Raw genomic sequence first — 27,512 nt, forward strand, 5'->3', positions numbered from 1 at the left:
GGATCAAACAAGAAATAACAAGTGTTGGTGAGGATGTGGAGAAAAGGTGGGAAGGTAAAACTGTTGCAGCCACTATGGAAACAATATGGAGTTTCCTCAAAAAAGTAAAACAAATACCATACAATCCAGCAATTTCACTTCCTGGTATTTACCTGAATAAAACAAAAACACTAATTTGAAAGATATAGGTTCATCTTACAATAGCCAAGATATGGAAGCAACCTAAATGTCCACTGATAAGACAAAAGGATACAGATGATGTGGTATATTATATATATCTGCAATGGAATATTACCCAGCTATAAAATGATGGAATTTTGGCATTTGTGACAACACAGATGGGACTCAGAGGGTATTCTGCTAAGTGAAATAAAATCAGAGAAATACTGTATGATTTCACTTACATGTGAAATCTAAAAAAACAAAACAGACTCTTGAATACAGCAACAAACTGGTGGTAGTCTTGGGGAGCTGGGGACAGGGGCAAAATAGGTAAAGGAGATTAAAAGGTACAACCTCCCAGTTATAAAAATCAATCATGGGAATGAAATATACAGGACAGGAAATGTAGTCAATATTGTAATGATTTCATATGGTGACAGATGGTAAGAACACAGGGTGACCATTTTGTAATGTGTATAATTGAATCATGATTTTATAAATCTGAAATTAATGTTGTATATCAACAATAGTTGACAATAGTTTGTCAACTACTGTTTTTACAAAACAATTGGTAGAGTTTGTTTTGCAAGATGAAAGGGTTCTGTGGATTAACTAGGGGGGATGATTGCACGATAATGTAAATGTACAGAATGCTACTGAAATGTACACTTACAAATGGTTAAGTTTTATGTTGTGTATTTTAAAATTTTGAAAAACATAAGTATATGTTAAAAATTATTAGTTCACAATTGGTGGATACTTGGGCTGCTCTCACAGTTTGGTTATTGTAAATAATGCTGCCATAAACACAGGGATGCATATATCCCTTTGAATTAGTGTTTTTATATTTAATTAAATACCCAATAGTGAGATTGCTGAATAGAGTAGTGCTATTTTTAGTATTTTCAGTCACTTCCATACTGTTTTCCACAATGACTGCACCAATTTGCATTCCCACAAACAGTGCAAGGGGGTTCCTTTTGCTCCACATCCTTGCCAGCAATTGTTGGTTTGTGTTTTTGATTTTAGCCATTCTGAAAGACATGAGGTTATATCTAATTGTGGTTTTGATCTGCATTTCCCTGATGACGAGCGATGTTGACCATCTTTTCATGTGTCTATTGGCAATATGGAGGTCTTCTTTGGAGAACTGTCTGTTCATGCCTTCTGCCCATTTTTCATTGTATATTTGCTTCCTGGGTGTTGAGTTTTTATCAGTTCTTTATATTTTGGATACTAATTGGTTCAGATAGGTCATTTGCAAATATCTTCTCCCATTCCACAGGTTTTTTAGTTTCATTGCTTTCCTTCACTGTGCAGAAGTTTTTATTTTGCTACCATCCCCATAGTTTATTTTTGCTTTTATTTCCCTTGTCTCCAGAGATATCTAGAAAAAAATGTTGCTATTGTCTGTGCGCTCTTCTAGGATTTTTACAGTTTCAGGTCTCACATTCAGGTCTCAAATCCACTTTGAATTTGGTTTTTGTGTATGGTGTAAGTGATCCAGTTTCATTCTTTTTCATGTGGCTGCCCATCCAGTTTCTCAGCATTTGTTGAATTTTTCCCATTGTATATTCATTTCTCCTTCATCGAAGATTAATTGACCATGTAACTGGGTTTACTTCTGGGTGTTGTTCTATTCCACTAAGCTGTGTCTATCTTTATGCCAGTACCATACGGTTTTCAGTTTATATTACAAAGCAGAAATCAAATCTGGAATTGTGTTACCTCCATTTTTGTTGAAGATTGCTTTGGGGGTGCCTGGGTGGCTCAGTGGGTTAAAGCCTCTGCCTTCCGCTCGGGTCATCATCCCAGGGTCCTGGGATCGAGCCCCATGTCAGGCTCTCCGCTCAGCGGGGAGCGTGCTTCTCCCTCTCTCTCTGCCTGCCTCTCTGCCTACTTGTGATCTGTCAAATAAAATCTTAAAAAAAAAGATTGCTTTGGCTATTCATGATCTTTGTGATTCCATACAAATTTTAGGATTGTTCTAGTTCTGTGAAAAATGCTCTTGATATTTTGATAGGAATTGCATTAAAGCTATAGATTACTTTGGGCAATATAGACATTTTAACAGTATTTGTTATTCTAACCCATAAGCATGGAATGTCCTTCCATTTCTTTGCATCATCTTGAATTTCTTTTGCCAATGATTTATAGATTCAGAGTATTTATAGATTCAGAATGCAGATTTTTCACATCTTTGGTTAAGCTTATTCCTAAGTATTTTACTGTTTTGGTTTTTTTTTTTTTTTTTTTTTTTTTTTTTTTTAAGATTTGAGAGAAAGAACATGAGCTGTGGGAAGGGAGAATAGGCATCCCCACTGAGCAGGAAGCCTAATGCAGGGCTCAATCCCAGGACCTGAGCCGAAGGCAGACACTTAATGGACTGAGCCATCCAGGTGCTCCAATATTGTATTGTTTTTGGTACAACGGTCAATGGGTTTTCTTAATTTCACTTTATGCAGCTTCATCATTATTGTAAAGAAATGCAACAGACTTCTGCACATTGATTTTGTATCCTGTGACTTTACTGAATTCATTTACCAGGTCTAGTATTTTTTGTGTGTGGAATCCATAGGACTTTCTCTATATAGCATCATTTGTTTTTTAATCATAATATTTTTTTGATAAAAGTACTCTTTAATCCTTGTCTCCAATTTTCCCTATCCCCGTATCCATCTCTTCTCTGGTAACCATCAGTTTGGGGAGTTGGCTGGGAAGATGGCAGAGTAGGAAAACCCTAAACTCACTTGGTCCCATGGATACAAGTAGATAACACCCATGTCATCATAAATAACCCCCCCTTCCAAAATAAACCACTTGAAGAATGACAGCACAAACCACACTAAGACAGGGAAGAGGTCACATGAAAGAAGGGAGGAAAGGCAAAGAGAAGGTCTGGTAATGAAGCAATGGCCAGCCACAGGGGAGATTGGGCCAGTGTTGCAGAGGTCAGAAACTAGACTTTCACACTGCAGAGCCCATGAACAGGAAGGACAAACCTCTAATATTTGCTATATATTTTTAAGTTTTTAAAACCAGCAGGACTTAAAGCTTGGAATTTTAAAAATTGGCAGGGTTGGATTTGGGAAGTAGAGTCCCCATTCTCAAAGAGACAGCAGGAGAAACAGCCTGTGCATATACAGCATAGAACTAGGAGTTTGAATAATGCTGGGGACTGATGGGAGGGTATTTTGCTCATCTCAGAGAGTGGCCTAGAGGGACAGGAATCACAAGGGGACCCCCTTAAGGAACAAGGGAGCTGGCATAAGTCATTTCCCCCTCCCATGCCCCAACATAAGCAATGGCCACCTAAGCAGCCCTGACACTCCTTACCTGACTTGCATGTACCAAACTCCCTGTACTCCCACCCCATGCACTGCAATGGATCAGCCCTTCCCAGTCACTCTTGCCTCGGTCCTGGCACTACAGACCCTCTTCCATGGAGGGCCAATAGAAACAATGCCAACACCACATCTCCTGACTCCCACATCTTGTAGGAACTCAGTTCCAGCAGTGGCAGAGGCAGATCTCGTTTTGCAAGCAGACCACCATACACCTTGCTGCCCACAATAGGCAGAAAGCTTCTACAGACAACTGGACTGAAGGTAAAAGAGGCCAAGACTCAAAATCGGAGCATACACAAAACACACAGGAGACAGTCCCTGAAGTGTTGGTCCCTAGGGAACAGGGGACACTGTATCACAGGTCATTACAGAACCTCTTCTTCATAAGACTATTATTTTTTTTTTATTTTTTTTTAAAGACATCTATTTATTTGACAGAGAGAGAGAGAGAGAGAGATCACAAGTAGGCAGAGAGGCAGAGAGAGAGGAGGAAGCAGGCTCCCCACCGAGCAGAGAGCCCAATGCAGGGCTGGATCCCAGGACCCTGAGACCATGACCTGAGCTGAAGGCAGAGGCTTTAACCCGCTGAGCCACCCAGGTGCCCCCATAAGACCATTATTAAAAACAAAAGAAGTAGCTGACTTTCCTAACACATAGAAACAGACACAGAAAGCCAGACAAAATTAGGACACAGAGAAACTTCCAAATGAAAACAGGACAAAACCACAGCAAGAGACCAAAGCAAAGCAGATATAATATCCCTGATAGAGAATTTAAAGTAATGATCAGGGGCGCCTGGGTGGCTCAGTGGGTTAAGCCACTGCCTTCGGCTCAGGTCATGATCTCAGGGTCCTGGGATCAAGCCCCGCATCCGGCTCTCTGCTCAGCAGGGAGCCTGCTTCCTCCTCTCTCTCTACCTGCCTCTCTGCCTGCTTGTGATCTCTCTCTGTCAAATAAATAAAATCTTAAAAAAAAAAAAATAAATAAAGTAATGATCATAAAGATATCACCAGACTTGAGGAAAAAAAGGTGGAGAACATCAGTAAACCCCCTAATACAGAGATTAGAAAAAAACCAATCAGATGAAGAACTCAATACATGAAATTTTAAAAATACAGTTGATGGAATAAGTAACAGTCTAGATGAAGCAGAGGGATGAATTAATAACCTAGAAGAGTAGGGGCGCCTGAGTGGCTCAGTGGGTTAAAGCCTCTGCCTTCGGCTCAGGTCATGATCCCAGGGTCCTGGGATCGAGCCCCGCATCGCGCTCTCTGCTCGGCGGGGAGCCTGCTTCCTCCTCTCTCTCTGCCTGCCTCTCTGCCTACTTGTGATCTCTGAGTGTCCAATAAATAAATAAAATCTTAAAAAAAAATAACCTAGAAGAGTATTGGAAAGTAATTAAGCTAAATGAAAGAAGAATTATGCAAAACAAGAATAGACTTAGGGAACTCAATGACTCCATTAAAATAGTAACATTCATATTATAGGAGTACCAGAAGAGAAAAAAGGGGGCAGAAAATTTAAAGAGATCAACTTGAAAACTTCCCTAATCTGGGGAAGGAAAAAGATATCCAGACCCAAGAGCCACAGAGATACCCCTAAAAATTCAACCCAAGGAGGTCCACACCAAGACACAAAGTAATTAAAATGCCAAAAAGTAGTGATAAAGACATTTTAAAGAAGCAAGAGAAGACAGTTACATACAAGAGAAACCCATACGAGCATGGGCAAATTTTTCAGCAGAAACTTTGCAGGCCAGAAAGGAGTGGCATGATATATTCAACATGCCCAAAGAAAAAACCTGAAACCAAGAATACTCTATCCAGCAAGGTTATAATTCAGAATAGAAGGAGAGATGGAATTACCCAGACAAATAAAAACTAAAAGATGTCATGACCTCTAAACCAGCCCTATAAGAAATATTAAAGGGGACTCTTTGAGTAGGAAGGAATACCATAAGTAAAAAATGAAAAACAAAAGAAGTAAAAATAAAATTGCCATAAAAGATCAGAAAGGGATTCATAAAAGGACACTATACCTAAAACATGGGAGGCAGATGTTTAATCACTAAAGAGATTTACACTCAAGTGACTATCAAGTAAATACAGACTACTATATGCAGAAGATGTTCTATACAAACCAAATAGTAACCACAAATCAAAGGTTGCTAATACATATGCAAAGAATTAAGAGAAAGGAACCCAAGCATATCACTAAAGAAAGCCAACAAAGAGTGCAAGAGATTTTCAGAGAAAAACCTACAGAAACAAGAAAATGGCAATAAATACATATTTATCAATTACTGTGCATGTTAATGAACTAAATGCTACTCTTTTTTTTTTTTTAAAGATTTTTTATTTATTTATTTGACAGAGAGAGATCACAAGTAGATGGAGAGGCAGGCAGAGAGAGAGAGAGAGAAGCAGGCTCCCTGCTGAGCAGAGAGCCCGATGCGGGACTCGATCCCAGGACCCCGAGATCATGACCTGAGCCGAAGGCAGTGGCTTAACCCACTGAGCCACCCAGGCGCCCTAAATGCTACTCTTTAGAGGATGACAGAGTGGATTAAAAAAAAAAGACCCATTATGTGCTGCCTATAAGAGACTCATTTCAGACCTAAAGATACCTGCAGATGTCCTCACACGGACAAATGGAAGAATATTTATCATGCAAATGAATGCCAAAAGAAAGTCAGGGTAACCATAGACAAAATAGACTTTAAAACAAAAGCTGTAACATGAGACAAAGGAGTACAGTATTTAATAATAAAGGAGACAATCCAATAAGGTAACAATTGTACATACCTATGTACCCAACATACTTTATGTTATTTTGTGTATTTGGGTACATAATCGATAGTAATGCATTAACAGTAGGAGACTAACTCTCCACTTTTATCAATGGACAGATCATGCAAACAGAAAAGCCAACAAGGAAACAATGGCTTTGAATAACACACTGGACCAGATGCATTTAACATAATCAGAACATTTCATTCTAAAGCTGCAGAATTCATACCTTTGAGTGCTCATGGAATCTTTTCCAGAACAGATCATGTATTAGGTCACAAAACAAGTCTCAAAAAATTAAAAAAAAAAATTAGAATCAGTTTTCTGATTACAGTGCTATGAAAATCAATGCCAATTAGAAGTCTGGAAAGAATACAAATATGTGGAGGTTAAATAACTTGTTATTAAACAATGAATGGGTCAACCAAGAAATCAAAGAAGTAAAAAATTACATGAAAACAAGTGGAAAAAAAAGGGAACACCAAAATTTGTGGAATGCAGCAAAAGTGGTTCTAAGAGGAAAGTTTTTGGCAATACAGGCCTACATCAAGAAGCAAGAAAAGTCTCAAATAAGTGACCCAACCTTACACTTAAAGGAGGTAGAAAAAGAACAAAACCCAAACCCAGCAAAAGGAAATACTAAAGACTATAGCAGAAATAAGTGAAAAAGAATCTAAAAACAAAAACCAACCGATCTATGAAACTGGAAGCTGGTTCTTTGAAAAGATCAATAAAATTGATAAACCTCTAGCAAGACTTAGAAAAAGAAAGGACCCAAATAAAATTACTAATGAGAGAGGAGAAACAACAACAAACTCCTCAGAAATACCACTGTATAAGGGAATAGCATGAAAGACTATATGCCCACAAATTGGACAACCTAGGAGAAATGGATAAATTCCTAACAACGTAATCTACCCAAATTAAAGCAGGAAGCAACAAAATTAGAACAGACCAATCACCAGCAATGAAATTGAATCAGGAGTCAAAATACTCTCCCTTTCCCCAAAAAAGTCCAGAACCAAACAGCTTCATAGGCAAAGTCTACCAAACATTTAAAGAGGAGTTAATTCCTATTCTTCAATTATTCCAACAAATGGATGAGGAAGGAAAATTTCCAAATTCATTCTATGATGCCAGTGTCACCTTTATACCAAAACCCAGTAAGGACACCTGAAAAAAAGAACTATATATGAATATAGATATAAAAATCCTCAATAAAGTATTAGCAAACCAAATCCAATAATACATTTAAAAAATCATACACCACAACCAAGTAGAGTTTATTTCTGGTATGCAAGGGTGATTCAGTATTTGTAGAACAATGTGGTATGACGGTTTATATTTTTAATAAAAATAAAACAAATTGAAAGAATCAGGGAGCATTTACAGGAAAGAGAATTTTCACCTGCCCGGCAAATTTCACAGAAAACTTATAACAAACACTTCATGGGTGTGATCCCATTATGTTTTTTTTCAACAACCCTAGGAGAGGGATTCTGCTATTATCAAACATTACAGATGAAGACACAGAGGCCTAAAGGGATTAGTACTTTGTCCAAGGTTACACATAAAGCAAAGATTTGAACCCAAGTACTTTTACCTGGGGACCCAAATTCTTAACCAGATGCTATAGTTGATATTTGCACATATATGCTCAGAATGGGCTAGGAAGTTGCATTTTGGTTTGTGAAGAAATAAAAAAGGTGTTAGCTTCTTCTACACCCTTATTTTTACAGAAGATTCTATTCTTTTTAAGAATACCTTGGGAAATCAGTAAAAATTATTACCTTCATTAAATCTCAACCCTTGAGTATGTGTCTTTTTATATTTTGTGGGATTAAATGGGATAGACACGGAGCACTTTTGTGACACACATAAGTACAGACGTTGTCTCAAGGAAAACGACTTCTGTGATCATTGGAGTCATGAGATGGACTAGCAATTTTTTTCTCTGTGAAGCACTTTAGGTGAAAGAACTAACAGGTGATAGCAGAGATTTTCTCAAAAACAAATGAAGTGAGCCTAACATAACTGACAATCTATTTTGCCAAGGATAAAATTCAAGCTTTTCAGTGGAAAACCTGTATTTGGAAAATTTAGATCTGTCAACACAATACTTCCCAATACTTAAGGCATTTCTGATGAAATTTATGGTGATATCAATGTGACTTTTTTTTATCTTAGATAATAAGATGCATCAACATTTTTTAAAGATTTTATTTATTTGACAGAGATCACAAGTAGGCAGAGAGGCAGGCAGATAGGGGGGAAGCAGGCTCCCCGCTGAGCAGAGAGCCCGATGCGGGGCTCCATCCCAGAACCCTGGGATCATGACCTGAGCCTAAGACAGAGGCTTAACCTACTGAGCCAGCCAGGCGCCCCATTGCATCAAAATTTTTAAAAGCTGTGTAACTCAACTAAAATTTTATAATCAACTAATGAATAATGTCCCCAAATCATTCATTTGTAAAAGATGGACTCAAATTGCAAGACAGACCAATGGATTTTAATGAAACTAATAAGTTCATGGAGACAAAATGCAGGGGAAGATGGTGGAATAGGATAACTCTAAGTTCACTTCATTCCACAAAAACACCTAGATAACAGCCACATCAGGGCAACAAACCCAGAAAGGGACCCGAAGAATGGCAGAACAGACTGTCCATGGTTAAGGATAGGAGGCCATATCAACCATGAGAGGAACATAGTGGGAATATCAGGAAGCAAGCTCCCATCAAAGATACAAGGATGGAGAAGGAAGAGAAGAATACCCCACACCAGGTATCCCAGGCATGGGGGACCTACACAGGGAAGGGGAATCCCCATAACATTTGGCCGTGAAAACCAGGTGGGGTTACCTCTGCAAGTTTTTCCTATTAGTGGCATTTAATTCTGGGTACTCTAAAAAAATCAGTGGGCATGGCTCTGGAAAGACTGGGGAGGGGGTATGATAGGAAATAGGGTCCCCATCATTAAAGATCTGCTATAACAAACAACCCCTCCAAGATACAGTATAGAAGCACCAGTTTGCACCTGGGCTATTCAGGAAGATTTATTTACTAATCTCAGAACAGGTGCTGGAGGAGCAAGGACTTTTAGGGAACTTCTGTAAGAACAAAAGAGCTGGTTGGTACCATTCCTCTCCTTCCTCCCCAGCCTAGATACCTGGACACCTGTAGGTATCTAACTTGCCAATATCATGGACCCCACCCCCACATTCTCTTGTGGATCCATCCACCCCAGCCAACCCACATTCCCTTCAGCAGGAGTCCCTCAAAAACAGTGCATGATACATCTCATAGTGCAAGCAGCCCCAACAGTGACCAATGCCACTCCCAAGTGACTCCAGCTTTGGGGAAAATAGGAAGATAACAATACACACCAGTTTTACTGCAGTCCCAGCAGTGGGCTGGGTGCAGACACTTGGTCCGACTGCAGACCCTGCCCACCAACAAAAGCCTCTCCGGGACAACACAGAGAGGGCACTCTCCAGTTCAGTGCAACTGCAGGCCCAGCAGATGGTTGGAGGGAGGTATCTGATATGCACCAACAGTAAGCCCAACACTGGTCCCTTAGCAGCACAGGAACCAAACACTACACAAAATAGACAATGTGAGCCATTGTAGCTGACTAAAGGTAAGCATGGTTCAGCAACCGTAGAAGGGCACACACAACACACCCCTGAAGGGTCTGGTTCTAGTAAACAGGAGATACTGCAGTATAAGAGCCCTTCTTCAAAGGCTACTACTTTCAAGAACAAGAGACATAGCTAACTCTCCTAGCACAGAGAAACAGAAAGATAGTTGAAATGAGTATGTCACAAATGAAAGAACAGGACAAAAATCACAGCAAAAGTACTAAATGAAACAGATAAGCAATAGGCTTCAAAACAGTGGTCATAGATTTTGGACTTGAGAAAAGTTTGGAGGATTGCAATGAAACTGCCAACAAAGAGAAAAATATAAAAGGAACCAATCAAAGATGAACTCAACTGAAATTAAAATGCACTGGGTTGAATAGTAGACAGACAGAAGAAGAACAGATCAGTGAGCTGGAAAACAGTAATGGAAAGCAACCAAGCTGAACGACAAGAAAGAAAAAAAATGAAAATTTGTTAAGGGAATTCATACATCATTAAGCTAAATAACAGTTGCATTATAGGGATCTCAAAAGGAGAAGAAATGGGCAGAAAATTTCTTTGAACAAATCATAGCTGAACATTTGCCTGATTTGGGGAAGGAAACAGAGCTCTAGATCCCTAAGAGGCACAGAGAAACACCAACAAAAATCAACCCAAGGAGGCCCACACCAAGCCATACTAATTAAAATGACAAAAAGTAGTAATAGAATTTTAGAAGCAGCAAGAGAAAAAGAAAACAGTTACATAAAAAGGAATCACCATAAAGCTATCAGCTGATTTTTCAGCAGAAATTTTGTAGGCCAGAGGAAGGTGGCACATGTTCAAAGTGCTGGGAGGAGAAAACCTGCAGCCAAGAATACTCTATTCAGCTAGACTATCATTCAGAATAGAGAGATAAATAGTTTCCCAGACAAAAGTTTAGGATCTCATCACTACTAAAAAAGCCTTACCAGAAACAATGAAGGGAATTTTTTTGAGTGGAAAGAAAAGGTCATAATCAAAAGTAAATTAGGAAAGGGAAATTTTTCACAAGTAAATGAAAAATAATACAAGTAGGTTACTCACTTATAAAACCAGTACAAAAGTTAAGCACAAAAGCAGTAATATCAATTATACTTGTAAAAAATGGTCAAGGGGCACCTGGGTGGCTTAGCTGGTTAAACATCTACCTTCGGCTCAGGTCATGATCCCCCAGGATCCTGGTATCAAGCTCTGTGGGGAGTCTGCTTCTCCCTCTGCCTGCTGCTCCCCCCTGCTTGTTCTCTGTCAAATCAATAAAACCTTTTTTTTTTTAATGCTTTATTTATTTTAGAGAAAGAGAGAGAGGAGGGGCAGAGAGAAGGAGAAAACCTCAAGCAGAATTCCCAGTGAGCACAGAGCACTATGCAGGACTCAATCCCAGGATCCTGAGATCAAAACTGGAGCCAAAAACAAGAGTCAAAGCTTAACTAACTGAAGCACCCAGGCATCCCTAAATAAAATCTTAAAAGAATTAAAAAAAAATCAAAGAATTCACAAAACAAAATCATGTTAAGTATGACATCATATACATAAAACAGGGAGGGCATAGGGGCACCTGGGTGGTGGTTCAACGTCCAACTCTTGACTTTAATTCAGGTCGTGATTTCATGGGTTGTGAGATCAAGCCCCATGATGGGCTTTATGCTCAGTGGGGAGTCTACTTGAAGATTCTCACCCTCTGCTCCTCCTTCCCCTTTTCAAATAAGTTTTTTTAAAAATGGGGAGGGAATAAAAATTTAGTACTTTTAGAATGGGTTAGCACTGGGTTAGCAATGGGTTCACAAACAATGAATCATGGAACATTACATAAAAAACCAATGATGTACTGTACAGTGACTAACATAACACAATTAAACTTATGTGGCTATTAACTTAATACACACTGTTAGCATAGGATGTTCTATATAAACCTAATGGTAACTACAAATCAAAAACCTGTCATAGAAATACTAAAAATAGGGGTGCCAGAGTGACTCAGTTGTTAAGTATCTGCCTTCACTTCAGCTCAGGTCATGATCCCAGGGTCCTGGGATTGAGCCCTGCATCAGGCTCTCCACTCAGCAGGAAGCCTGCTTCTCCCTCTCCCACTCCTTCTGCTTGTATTCCTTCTCTAGCGCTGTCAATTAAACAAAATAAAGTCTTAAAAAATACTAAAAAAGAAAAAGGAACCTAAGCATATCACTCAAAGCCATCAAATCACAAGGGAAGAGAAGAACTATAAAACATCCATAAGATAAGTAACAAAATGGCAATAAGTACATAATTATCAATAATTACTTCAAATATAAATGGACTAAATGCTCCAATAAAAAGACATAAGGTAACTGGATAAAACAAGATCATTCATATTTTGCATATAAAAGACTCACTTCAGACCTACAGACACTTGCAAAACGAAAGTGAAGGGATGGAAAAACATTATGCATATGAAGTGAAAACAAAGCTGAGGTAGCAATACTCATTTCAGTAAAAATAGACTATAAAACAGGCTATCACAGGAAACAAAAAAGGACATTACTTGATAAAGGGAACAGTCCAACAGAAAGATCTAACAATTGTAAATATTTATCCACCCAACACAGGAACATCCAAACACGTAAAGCAACTATATCAGACATAAAGAAGACAGCTATCATAATTCAGTAACAGTAGTGGACTTTAACCACTAACATTGAAGGATAGATTATCCAGACAGAAAGAACACAAGGAAATAGCTTTGAATGATACATGGGAGCAGATCAATCTAACAGCTATATTCAGAACATTCTATCCTAAAACCGTGGACTACTCCTTTTCAAGTGCCCATAGAACATTCTCCATAATAAATCACATGTTAAGCCACAAAAAAGTCTCAACAAATTCAAAAAGGTTCAAATTATAGTATGTATCTTTTCCCACTGCAATGATAGGAAACTAGAAATCAGTATGAAGAAAAAAAATCTGGAAAGAATGCTACTACATAGAGGTTCAATAATAAGCCAGTAAATAACAAATGCATCAACTGAGAAACCAGAGGAAATCAAGAAATACATGGAGACAAATGAAAACACAATAGTCCTAAATCTTTGGGACACAGGAAAAGCTGCCCAAGAGTGAAGATTATAGCAATACAGGCCTACCTCAAAAAGCAAAAAAAACCCACAAAAAACCTTAACCAATCTAACCTTACACCTAAAGGAGCTAGTAAAACAACATCAAAGCCCAAACTAATAGAAGGAAAGAAATAAGATTAAATGAAATAAAGACAGAAAAAACCTCCAAGAGTACAAGTTAATGAAACCAGGAGCTGATTCTTCGAAAAGAACAAAACTGATCAACCTTTGGCCCAGACGCAAAAACAAAACAAAACTCAGAAAATCAGAAATGAAGAAATACCACCACAGAAATACAAAGAATTGGGGCACATGGGTGGCTCAGTTGGTTAAGCATCTGCCTTTGGCTCTGGTCATGATCTCTGGGATCGAGCCCTTTGGTGGGTTCCCTGTTCAACAGGGAGTTTGCTTCTCCCTCTTCCCTTCTCCCCATTCATGCTCCTTCTCACTCATGCTCTCTAATAAAAAATCTTTAAATTAAAATAATAAACAAGATCACTCAGCAAGTGAGTCACATAGCCAGAATTTGAACATAAATCTTCAAGTAAAAGTCTGTTTTTAAAAAAAAATACAAAGAATTAGAATATTATGTAAAATCATAAGCCAACAAATTGGACAATGGAAAATTTCCTAAAAACACGTAACCTAAAACTGAATCAGAAATAAATTGAAAATTTGAACAGACTAATTACTAGCAATGAAATTAAATCAGTAATTAAAAAAACATTCCCAATAAACAAAAATCTGGGACCAGATGGCTTCACAGATTAATTCTATCAACATTTAAAGTTCAGATAACACTGATTTTTCTCAAACTATTCCCAAAAATAAAAGAAGAATGAAAGATTCTAAATTCATTTGACAAGGCAAGCATTACCCTGGTACTAAAACCAGATAGACAATACAAAAAAGGAATAACGCCCTATGCTTTACAAGATTATTTTTAAATGAGCTGCAATACATAAAATTACCTGAACTTTTTACATAAATCAGGTGATACTGCAGAACCTAAACTTAGTAATATCTTGTCTATGAAGGACGTAAACACTGTACTTATCGTCACATCAATGATGAACTAGCAGCAGCCATAGCTCCTGGCTGACCATGTAACCTAAAACTTCTAAACTTCCCACAGAAAGTTCTGTGTGTTGAAGCCAGAGATAGTAAATGTCTACACCTAAGGGCACTGACTGTCATCTCCTAACTGCTTTGCCTGGATTTTTCCGAAGAAAGCGTCCTCTGCTTTTAAAATCCCATGTTCGCTAACCACTTTCCTTGAGCCATGGGGAGCCTTCCTTCCACCAAGTGTAACAATCAGTAGGATAAATATTTTTGTTTTCAGTTAGATAAATCTTTTGGTTAAAAAGAAAAAAAATCAGCTTGTATTCTGATAGGTCAACTTTGAATTTGATATTCTAAATATCTCCCAGTATACATTCAGAAGGTACAGCCTATCTCACCTGCTTCACTGTTTAACAGTGGCATCATCTGAAAACTGGAAGTCACTAAACACTTATCAGCAAAAATGTGGCTGACCCTAGTCATCAGAGGAAACCTTCAGAAGAGGGTACACAGTAATGAACACAGACTGTGTTAATAACAATAATAACAATAATAGCTATATTTATCGATTGCTCCATAAATACCATTGTTCTTAGCCCTTCACAGGTCTTAATTCTTTTAATTGTTCACAATCCCATGACATAGGTATTATCATCAATGTTTTGCAGATGAGACAGTTGAAGCAAGGAGAGGAAAAGTATCTTGCTCAAAAGTTACCCAGCTAGAAGTGGTAGAGCTAGGTGAAATTTGAATGTGCTTAATTTGTCTGGCTTCTAAAGACATGATCTTACCGTGTTTATTTCCCTTAAATATAAGCTACCATTCACTGAATACTTACTAAAATCCAGACACTATGCTAAGTATATGAAGCCTCTTGTTTAATCATTTCACTTTATGGGTAAGAGAACTGAATTCACAAGTGTTAAGTAACCTGTCCAACTTAGTAAGTGGTAAAGTCAGGATTTGAATACAAACCCAATTCCAAAACATAAATTTTAGTACCATATTGCATTCTACATCTAACTACTAAAATGTAATTAGTCACTTCAAAATTTAAAAAAAAATAGAGGAAAAAGGAAAATGATTCATTAAGGTTAGTAAGTGCAACAACTCGTATATCACTTTGAAGAAACCAAAAGAAGGCATCTAAATAGACGGGAAAGTCAAGTGGCAAAGCAATTAAATTTGAATGAAATAAGGACCTATCAGTATTTGGAATTCTAAAAGGCTCAGCCATCATACTCATTGAATAAGAGCCTGAAAGAAAGCGGATAGGAAAAATGGCAGAATGAGAATACAAATACGCAAGTGGAAGAAAAAGCAGAGATGTTGCTATAAATATCTTATACAGTACAATTTTAATTGGCATAAATAGAATGGCAGAAACAAAGCCAAAAATGTAATAACCAATTGCTTTAACCAGACCATGCTTAAAAAACAGGGTTCAGTAGTAAGGACCACACTTTAAAAGGAATAATTATCAAATTAAGTGAAATGAGGATAATGCCTAAGATATCCAGATACTATGTCATTTGAGTTTCTATCTCTAATCTAGATCTTTCCCTTAAGCCCTCAACCATGGTTAACATAGCCTAGCACCTCCATTTAACACTAACACATCTTCTTCCTGAAACCTAAACTTTCCTGTGTTTCCCAATTATTCAGTTAGCCAAGCTAAGAACCTTAGCTGTTTACATGGTCTCCACCTCTTCCCTTACTCCACAATATCTACCCTAGCCACCAGTGAATCCATCCTTCCTCCAGAAGCTCCTGAATAGAATTACCATTATCTCTTGCCGGGATAACTTCTACGGTCATTATTCAGCTTTCCTGCCTTTTGCTCTATCTCCAAACCTCTCCAATTTACTGCCTATATTAGGAATTTTAAGCTACAGTTTTTCAAAACTATAAGTCATGACCCATCGGTAAAATAAGTTTAGTGAGCAACTTTTAATGTAATAGATTAGATCTTACATTAGTTTTTAAAGAAATTAGTGTACATAGTAATATATTACTATGAAACTTGTTTCAAATACACATTTATGGGTGTCTGAGAATGTGTACTGAGTCATGATTTAAATGCATTTCTGAGGGTCTCAGTCCAACAATTTGAGAAGCATTAACTCTCACAGATGAGTAATCTCAATAAATTACAAGACGACTACCCCATGCTTAATGTTCTCCAAAGCTTTCATTACTTTTCAGATAAATTACAAATTCCTTAGTGCTCTGCACACGGGTTTCAGGACCTGACCTCTGCTTACCTCCCAGGGTTCATTCAATTCTTAACACTCCCTGGACTGAATTCTGTGGCTCAGAGAACAGACTTCCCCCCAGTTCCCTGACAGGGTTCTGTACACTCACACTTTGGGCATACCTTTCTCCCTTCCTGGATGTCCTCATCTCTCCCCCTTTATTATAGAAGAGTATCATCATCCATTGAAGAATCATCTCAGCCATCTTCTCCACATGTTTGTCGACTCTCTAAATTTGCTGTTGCTCTGAGCACATCGACATAATATTCACTTTCCTACAAGAGTGACTGTGTCTGCTTAACTATAGATCTGCAAGGTCCTTAAGAAAACTTTTGTCTTGAGTATCCATATTCCTAGCACAGATCCCATAAACAGGTGACCCTAAACATTTCCAGGAAAAAAAAATAATTCTGCACATCAATGGGACTAATAAATCCTAGTATTACAGGTCAGTGGACTAACCACCTATAAAAATAATTTTCTGGTAGGAGAATTATAAGTAATCACTAGAAATGTGTAATGTTAAAAGAAACATACCCCATTAGGAGTGAGCTTCTGCTACCTCCTGTCCCTTGCTAATACTACTCTTTCCCTTTACTCACAATTCACTTTTCCATACGTAGTATGGGAATTTGATTTGGATTTATCTGCTTGCCTGAAACAACTACAAAACCAGATAGAACATACAATGTTTTTTCAGATGTCGCACATCAAGCAACGCAAGATAGTGACCACTAAGAAAGAGTAAACAAGTGAAGGGAGCACTACAATTGCTTCACCACACTGCTTGGAGAGAATCCCTGGGCTGCCATGCAGGGAGAAGAAACAGGCAAAACTTAACAATGTCCCTAAGTAGGGGAGAGAGATATGTGGTAAGAGTCTGCAGGAAAGAGAACCCGAGAGGACAGAGCTATAGAGGGTGTATGTTCAAGATCTGCAAAGGAGTCTTAAGTCTTGAGTGGAGTATTGGGATCGTTAAGTTCATGTGTCAGCTTGACTGGAGTTAAGAGGTGCCCAGATTAAACATTTCTAGGTATGTCCATGAGGATGATTCTGGAGAAGACTGGCATTTGAATCAGTGGATTCAGATTGTTCTCCCTGACATGGATGGGCCTTATCCAATTCACTGAGGACCTGAGCAGAAAGGTGGAAGAGAAAACATTACCCCTTTTGCTTCCTCCCTTATGCTTAAGCTGAGATATTGGTCTTCTCATGACTTTGGCCTGGAATCGACACCATTTACATGGTTCTCAGGCCTCCTTTGGACTTGTAATCGCAATCACATTGAATTCCCTGGGTCTCCAGCTTGTAGGTGGCAGATGTGGGACTTCTCAACTTTCACAATCATGGGAGTCAATTCCTCATAATAATTCTGCTTCTTATAGATTTATCATACTGGTTCCATTTTCCTGGAGAACCCTAATACAAACACCAATCATGCATATAATGCTGCTTGAAGCTGGAAAAAGAACCATTTCAAGGAGAGAGACAGATAATCCCCAGATCTCAAAGGACTGGGAATAGTTTGTGTTTTTATTAATCATGGAGAAAACTAATTCTTGGAGCATTCATAGGTATAGTATTCACAAGAATATTGAATCAGGGATGGGGAAATATTATCCCTAAATTAAAGGCTACTTTACTCTCACCTAACAAGGCTTAAAAGCAAACCTCAAAAGGATCACTTGGCCCTAAATTAACTAAGCCACATCCCAGAATAAAGTACAAGGAATTTACTAGAATACACAAATATCCAATTACCAACCAGGTAGAAACTCATGAATTCTATCATCAAAAATTACTAGGCAGGCAAAAAAGCAGGAAAACAATGCATTATGAGAAGAAAAATCAATCGACTGAAATCAGCTTTAAAAATGTCACAAGAGATATACCAGCAGACAAGTATATTAAAAGCAGTTCTAATGACTACATTAGAAGTGAAGTGAAGAAGGTTGAGGATAGCTTGAAGATATTAAGTAGAGGTATTAAAGATAAAACCCTCAAAAATAACTTCTAGTGGTGAAAAACAATGTCTGAGATGACAAGTACACCGAATAGGATTAAGAACAGTTGAATACTATAGAAAAGATTAGAAAACTTGGAGATATGGCAATAAAAACTAAAATAAAAAAAAATCAATTCATCAGTAAGCTGTGTGATAAAGCCTTATATACATATATATGCACATATATATTTATATACATATAAATATATATTTGTATATATGTATGTATTTAATGTATGTATGTATTAATATATGTATATATAATACAATTTAATTTATATTTTATATGTATATATTTGTATATAAATTATATGTATATAAATATATACATATAAAATTGGAGAACCTGAAGGACACGAAAAAAGAAAGGCTAAACCTTTAAAGAAATACTGAAAAAATTTTTTAATTTAAAAATTTTATTCGAGTACATGCACACACAAGCCAGGGGAATGGCAGAGGGAGAGGGAAAAGTAGGCTCCCTGTTGAACAGGGAGCCCAATGTGGGGGCCTGATCCCAAGACCCTAGGATCATGACCTCAGCCAAAGGCAGACACTAAAACAACTGAGACACCCAGGGAATTTTGAAATTTTCTACATTTAACGAAAATCTATAAACTAATATCCAAGAAGCTTAACCCCTAAGCTCAAGAAACATCAGGGGGAAAAACCCTACAGCAAATCATGTCCCAATCAAATTGCTTAAAATCATTAATAAAGACAAAGTCTGAAAACCACTCGGGGGGGGGGGGGGGGGGGGGGGGGGAAGGCACCTTGCATATAAGGGAACAAATATAAGAATTATAACAGACTTCTCACCAAAAACGATCAAGTGAGAAGACAATAAAGCAAGACCTTTAAGTTACTGAAATAAAAAACTTAGCCTAGAAATTCTCTACCCAGTATCAAACATGTAATAGTTCTAAGAATCACCAAGAGATCTGCCCAAGAATATTAAAGTCTTTCCAGCAAAGGAAAATGATACTAGATGAAAATTTTTATCTGTACAAAGGAATGAAGGGCTGTAGAAATGGTAAATATGTGCTAAAATATAAGTTCTCATTTTAAAGTGTTTTAAAATTATAATTATTTTAAACAGCACTTACTAGAGGTTTATAACATGTGTAAAAGTAAATTGTATGATAAAAGTAGCAAAAAACCTTGAGTTGTGCTTAAAGGCTTATGTGTAAACTGATAGGTTATCTGAAGGTTAAGGGTGGTAGGTTTATATATCATAAACCACTAATAAAAAAAAAGTGATACCAAATAAACAGACAAAGGAGATAAAAATGAAGCCATAAAATATTTTCCATTTATCCAAAACACATCAGAAAGAGGGAAAAGTGAAACAAAAATATGGGCATGACAAATAGAAAACAAATAGCAAGATAGTATGATAGATATAAATGCAACCATATCGTATAAAATATAAATGGTCTAAATGTCCCAATAAAGAACAGAGACTATCATATTGAGATAAATAGCAAAGCAAAACCCAATGCTGCCTATAACAAACACCTTAAATATATAAACCCAAAAAGGTTGAAAGTAAGATAGCAGGAAAAGATATGCTATACTTAAACTAAGAAAAAGAAAGCAGTAGTGGCCATATTAACATAAAACAGTTTTCAGAACAAAGAATATTGCCTGAGGTAATTCTGACATATTTGGTCAATTAATACTTGACAAGAGAGCCAAGAACACTTGAAGGGGAAGTAGTCTCTTCAATAAGTGATGCAGGGAAATTGGATAACCACAGGCAAAAGACTTAAATGGGACTCCTCTTTTACAATACTCAGAATTCAAATGGATTAAAGACTTAAACATAAGACTTGAAACCATAAGTCTCCTGGGCGGGGGCTGGGGGGGGGGGGTTGGTAGGCAGGGTAAAAGTTTGACATTGGTCTTGGCAACAACTTTTTGTATTTAACACCAAAAGCAACCAAAGTAAAATTTAAAAACTGGGACTACATCACACTAAAAACCTACACAGCAAAAGAAACAATTAAAATAAAAATGCAACCTACCAAAAGGATGAAGTATTTGCAACTCATTCTGGTAAGGGATTAATTAACTCAAAAGCAAAAAACAAAGGAACCCAATTTAAATATATGCAAGGGATCTGAAGAGAAAATTTTCCTAAAGAAGATAATTACATGGCTGATATATACATGCAAAGGTGCTCAGCACCACTAATCAGGGAGATAAAAATCAAAACCACAATGAGATATTACTTCATACCTGTTAGAATTCCTATCAAAAAGACAAAGGAGTACAAGTCTTGGTAAGGATGTGGAAACAAAGAAAACCCTGGGGCACTATTAATGGAAATGTAAATTATAAAGCGACTATGGAAGGTTAAATCGCTAATATGGAGGTTCCTCAAAGATTTTTACAAAGAACTACCAGATGACTCAGCAATTCCACTTCTGGGTATATATCCAAAGGGAACCAAATCACTGTTGAAGAGATATCTGCATCCTCACGTTTATTACAGTGTTATTTACAATAGCTAAGATATGGAAACAACTCATCTATTGATAGGTGAACAGATAAAGTAGATGTGGTACACTATTTGGTCCTAAAAATGCAAATCCCATAATATGCAATGACATAAATGGACTTTGAAGACATTATGCTAAGTGAAACAATTCAGAGAAAGAAACACTATTTGATTTTACTTATGGAATTAAAGCCCTACTTAAACGGCAACCCTATGAAGTGCCCATTGATAGATGAATGGATAAGGAAAGTGTGGTACATATGTACACTGGAGTATTACTCAACCACAAAAGAAATCCTGCCATTTGCAACAATATGGATGGACCTAGAGGGTACAATGCTAAATGAAGTAAGTCAGAGAAACACAAATACCCTATGATTTCACTCATATGTTGAATTTAAGAAAGGAGGAAACAAACAAAAACCCAGACCCCGAAATATAAAGAACTGGTGGTTGGCAGAAGGGAGGTAGGTGGAGAGATGGGTGAAACAGATGAAGAGAGTTAAGAGAATGGTTGTCTTGATGAGCTCTAAGAAATGTATAGAATTGTTGAATCATTATATTTTATTCCTGAACCTAATAGGACACTGTATATTAATTACACTTGAATTAAAAAAAAAACTTACCAAACTCCTAGAAAAGAGTATCAGTTTTGTGATCACTAATGGTGGGACTTGGGAGGATAGGGGTCAAGAGTGTATGAAAGTGATCAAAAGTTTCAAACTTCTAAGAAATACAGGGGATGTAACATAGATATGGTATACTTGAAAACTGCTAAGAGTAGATCCTAAAAGTTCTCCCTGCAAGGAAAAAAAAGTTGTAATTTTATGAGAAGCTTTGTGTTAACTAAGCTTACTATGGTAATCATTTTGTAATATATGCATGTCAAGGCATTATGCTGTAAACCTAAAATTTCTATAGATTTGTATGGCAATTACAACCAAAAAAAGCAAAACAGCTTTATTGCATATATAAAGTTTTAATGGTTTGGATAGAACATCAAACCAGCCACAACATTCCTTTAAGCCATAATGACTTAGAGAGCTGAGAAAACTCCAGGAGAAAAGTTGGAATCTACTAGAAGTCGGTTCATGAGATTTAAGGGGAAAAAAAAAGAAAAAAAACCCCATAATATAAAAGTATAAGGTAGAGCAGCAAGTGCTGATGTAGAAGCTGCAGCAAGTTATCTAGAAGATCTAGCTAAAATAGTTACTGACAGTGGCTACACTAAACAGATTTTCCATGTAGACACACAGCCTTCAATTGGAAGATGCCATCTAGGACTTTCATAGCTAGAGAAGAAAACTCAATGCCTGGCTTTGAAAGACAAGCGGAGTCTCTTGTTAGGGAGAATGGAGCTGCTGACTTTAACTTAAAGGCAATGCTCATTTACCACTCCAAAATCCCAGAGCCCTTCAGAATGATGCTAGATTTACTCAGCTCATGTTCCATAAATGGAACAACAAAGCCTGGACGACAGCACATCTGTTCACAATGTGGTTTACTGAACATTTTAAGCCCACTGTTAAGAGCTGCTGCTAAAACGACAAGATTCCTTTCAAAATATTACTGTCCACTAACTGTGTGCCTGGTCACCCAAAAGATCTGGTGGACATGGGCAACAAGATGAATGCTGTTTGAGGCCTGTTAACCACATCCCTTCTGAAGCCCATGGATCAAGGACTCATTTCTACTTAAGTCTCATTTAGGAATGTGTTTCATAAGGCTATGGCTGCCACAGATATTGATTCCTCAGACATATCTGGGAAAAGCCCAGTGAAAACCTTCTAAAAAGAATCCACCATTCTAGAACCAGTAAGAACATTTATGGTTTATGGGAAGAGGTTAATAGATCAACATTAACAGGAGTTTGGGAGAAGCGGATTCCAATCCTCATGGATGACTTTGAAGGGTTCAAGATTCTAGTGGGGAATTAACTGTAGATGTGGTGGATAGAGCAAGAGAATTAGAAGTGGAGCTTGAAGATAGGACTGAGCTGCCGGAATCTCATGATAAAATTTGAGCAGAGGAGTTGTTGCTTCTTATGGATGAAAAAAATTGGTTTGAGATGGTATCTATTCATGGTGAAGATGTTATGAGGATTCTTGAGATGTCAACAAAGGTTTTAGAATATAACAAACTTAGCTAATAACATAACAGGATTTAAGAGGACTGACTCCAACTTTTGAGAGAAGTTTTACCATGAATAAACTATTAAAGAGCATCTCATGCTACAGAGAAATTGTTCATGAAAGGAAGCGTCAATGTGGTGAACTTCATTGTTGCCTTATCTGAAGAAATCACCAGTCACCCCACCTTCAGCAACCACCACTCTGACCAGGCAGCAAGAATCAACAGAGGCCAGAATTATTACCGGCAAAAAGGTTAGGATTCACTGAAAGCTCAAATAGCATTTTTAAGCAAGAATGTATTTTGAAAGTATATACAAGTGTGTGGCTAGATAGAATGCTATTGCATACTTAATAGACTACAGGATAATATAATCCTTTCCTCTGTATGCACTGGGAAGCCAAATCATTTGACTTGCTTTGTTGCAATATTTATATTATGCTGATCTAGAACTGAATTTCAGGATCTCCAAGGCATGCCTGTACACAGTCCAGAAATAGAGCTACACATACAGTCCAATGATTTCTTCAAAGTTTCCAAGAAAACTCAATGGGGGACAAATAATTGTTTCAGTAAATGATCTGGAATATTTGGACAGCCATATGCAAGAGAAGGCGGCGGGGGGGGGGGGGGAGAACAACCCTTCACATGATACAAAAACTAACAAAATGTTAGCTGAAATAAGATCTAAAACTGTAAAACTCCTAGAAGAAAATGTAGGGAAGAAAGAAAATGGGAGATGGCAGAGAAGTAGGAGGCCCTGTTTCAACCGGTCCCCTAAAGTGAGCTAAATATCTACCAGAACACTCTGAACACCCATGAAATCAGCCTGAGTAGGATTATACACTTCTGGATCGCTACATGGGCAGAAGACACAGCGGAGAGGTAAAGCAGAGTGGGAATGCTCGGACTGATATCGGAGGATAAGCAAAAGGGGAAGGGAGCCACCAGAAGCAACTCACTGGAAAGTAATACCCTAATACAAAAGTGCCCTGTGGTTGGGAACCAGCATTAACTTGGAGTCTGGTTAAAAGCACTCAGAGCAAAAGATTTTAAGGGGCAACTGGTGGAATCAGGTGGTCACAGGCACATGCCTAAGCCCACGGACCTAGGATGGCCCCTGCCGGCAGACACCTGTGCCAGAGAACATGCTGTGGTGCCTCCAGACTGTGGTCCCTGAGCTCGTGGATTTCCACTGCTTGCACCACCGCTCAGCTGGGCACACCTCCCCTTCCGCCCGCACCTGAGAAAGCCTGGTGTGGGCGCCAGCTGACAGTCTCTAGGCCGCACCCTTCCACGACCAGCCAAGGGTCTGAACACTCCCAGCCCATGCCTGAGCGAACCCAGCGTGATCTCCGGTCGGGATCTCTTAGCAGCAGCCTTCCTCAAACTGTGCAAACACAGGGTCTGAGTGCACCCTGCATGGGCCTGGACCCCAGACAGCAGTCCCGGCAAAGGCAGCCACTGCCGCTGAAAGCAGGCTCCTCAGACCAATTTTGCTTGTGGTTTTAGTAGCATGGGTGCAGAGATAGGCAGGTACCTCAGTTGACCCCTGGGATGGTAGTGGCTGGGGGTGCACACTGCCTGTAAGAGGTTGTGCTGTTCAGCTGAGTTTGCAGAGGGGGAGTCTGTGTGTTCTGGACCACCCAGAAGGAAGCAGACTGAGGCTTCTGAGACAGATTTGGGTACAGACAGTTTGCTTTCCACTAAACCTCAGAAAAGCCCAAAAAGCGGCCAAAGAACAAAAACCTTCAGAGAACAAAAGCCTGAAAAACCAGTTTCCACAGAACCCAACCCCTTGATAGGGGGCAGGACGACTCAACCCAAGCAAAACTGACGGGAGACCCAAAAGTTCATTTTCCCTTTTGTTTCCTTTGCCTTTGAAGACGTATCTTGAAAGAAGTTGCTGTGGCTGATATCGAAGAGGTTACTGCCTCTGTTCTCCTCTATGATTCTGATGGATTCCTGTCTCACGTTGAGGTCTTTTATCCATTTCAAGTTTATCTTTGTGTACGGTGTAAGAGAATGGCTGAGTTTCATTCTTCTACATATAGCTGTCCAATTTCATCAAGATCAAAAGCTTCTGCACAGCAAAGAGTCAACAAAACAAAGAGGCAACCCACAGAATGGGAGAAGATATTTGCAAATGACAATACAGACAAAGGGCTGATATCCAGGATCTATAAAGAACTTTTCAAACTCAACACACATAAAACAGATAATCATGTCAAAAAATGGGCAGAAGACATGAACAGACACTTCTCCAATGAAGACATACAAATGGCTAACAGACACATGAAAAAATATTCATCATCACTAGCCATCAGGGAGATTCAAATTAAAACTACATTGAGATATACCACCTTACACAAGTAGAATGACCAAAATTATCAAGACAGGAAACAACGTGTGTTGGAGAGGATGTAGAGAAAGGGGAACCCTCTTACACTGTTGGTGGGAATCCAAGTTGGTGCAGCCACTTTGGAGAACAGTGTGGAGATTCCTCAAGAAATTAAAAATAGAGCTTCTCTATGACCCTGCAATTGCACTACTGGGTATTTACCCCAAAGATACAGATGTAGTGAAAAGAAGGTTCATCTGTACCCCAATGTTCATAGCAGCAATCACCACGGTCACCAAACTGTGGAAAGAACCAAGATGCCCTTTAGCAGACGAATGGATAAGGAAGATATGGTCCATATACAATATGGAGTATTATGCCTCCATCAGAAAGGATGAATACCCGACTTTTGTATCAACATGGATGGGACTGGAGGAGATTATGCTTAGTGAAATAAGTCAAGCAGAGGAAGTCAATTTTCATATGGTTTCACTTACTTGTGGCGCATAAGGAATAATATGCAGGACATTAGGAGAAGGAAAGGATAAGTGAATTGGGGGAAATCAGAGGGGGAGATGAACCATGAGAGACTGTGGACTCAAATGGAGGGTTTTGAAGGGGAGGGGGCAGGGGGTTAGGTGAGCCTGGTGACGGGTATTAAGGAGGACACATATTGTATGGAGCACTGGGTGTGGTACATAAACAATCTTGGAACACTGAAAAACATTTAAGAGAGAAAAGATAGGGAAACTGATCATGAATTTGCCTAAGATTTCTTAAGCACTTCACCAAAAAAAGCATAAAGTATAGAAGAAAAAAATGAATTGGGAAAAAAAAAAATCAATTGAGCTTAATGAGAACGAAGAACTTTTGCTCTTTAAAGATATGTTATAGGGGCGCCTGGGTGGCTCAGTGGGTTAAGCCGCTGCCTTCGGCTCAGGTCATGATCTCAGAGTCCTGGGATCGAGCCCCGCATCGGGCTCTCTGCTCAGCAGGGAGCCTGCTTCCTCCTCTCTCTCTGCCTGCCTCTCTGCCTGCTTGTGATCTCTGTCAAATAAATAAATAAAATCTTTAAAAAAAAATAAATAAAGATATGTTATAGTCAAGCCAGCACTTTCTAGGGATATGTCCTTGAGTAAGTTCTATTTGTCCTCATGTCCTCCTTTAGCAAATGGAGGTGAAAATATATTCCTCAGGGATATGGTGAAGACTGAATATATGGAATTCAATGCATTTAGTGAAGGTTTTTAGGTGTCTAACAAGCTGTACTAGCTATGTACATTAGGCCTTCAATAGCTATGAAAGATTAAAAAAAGACACATAAAATATAAAAAGATAAGCCCTAGACAGGGAGAAAAGCTTAAACATACCTAATAAAAGAACTCATATATAGAATATATAAAGAACTCTTAACTCAAAGTAAATCTTTTTTTTTTTTTTAAAGATTTTATTTCTTTGACAGACAGATCACAAGTAGGCAGAGAGGCAGGCAGAGAGAAAGGGGAGGAAGAAGGTTGCCTGCCAAGCAGAGAGCCCAATGCGGGACTTGATTCCAGGACCCTGAGATCATGACCTGAGCCGAAGGCAGAGGCTTAACCCACTGAGCCACCCAGGCGCCCCCAAAGGAAATCATTTTTAATAGTGAAAATTTGAAGATCTATTACCCAAGAGATAAAGATGGAAAATAAACACATGAAAAGATGTTCAATACCATTAGTCATTACAGAAATGCAAATTAAAACCACAATGAAATATCATTACATTTCTGCTGGAAGGGCTATGATTAAAAAGATTAACATTACCAAGTATTAGGAAGAGTATGAGCATCTAGAACTCTCAAAGACTGTTGGTGGGAATGATAAATGGTTTAACCACTTTAGGAAACATTTTGGCAGTGTTTCTTAGAAGGTAAACATACACCAACAATGATCCAGTCATTCCACTCCTATGTATTTACTCAAGAGAAAATCCACAGCCATACAAAGGGTTATATACGATCCCAAATGCTTTCCTTATAACAAAAACCTGGGACTTCAAAATGGCCACCAGCTGGTGAATGGATCGACAAACAGTGGTATATCCATGAAGGAACTATTACTTGGCAATTTAGAAGAATGAACTAGTGATATACATAATATGGATAAATCTCAAAATAATTGTGCTGA

The 27,512-nt window shown here is 38.3% G+C and overlaps 1 protein-coding gene across 1 annotated transcript in view; it reads right to left on the bottom strand.

Moving 5' to 3' along the window:
* Window positions 1–27,512, bottom strand: part of SYCP2L (synaptonemal complex protein 2 like) — a 105,292-nt gene that overhangs the window by 31,057 nt on the left and 46,723 nt on the right. The window lies entirely within an intron of this gene.

The sequence above is a fragment of the Lutra lutra genome, chromosome 6 (genome assembly GCF_902655055.1).
Source record: "Lutra lutra chromosome 6, mLutLut1.2, whole genome shotgun sequence".
NCBI lineage: Eukaryota > Metazoa > Chordata > Mammalia > Carnivora > Mustelidae > Lutra > Lutra lutra.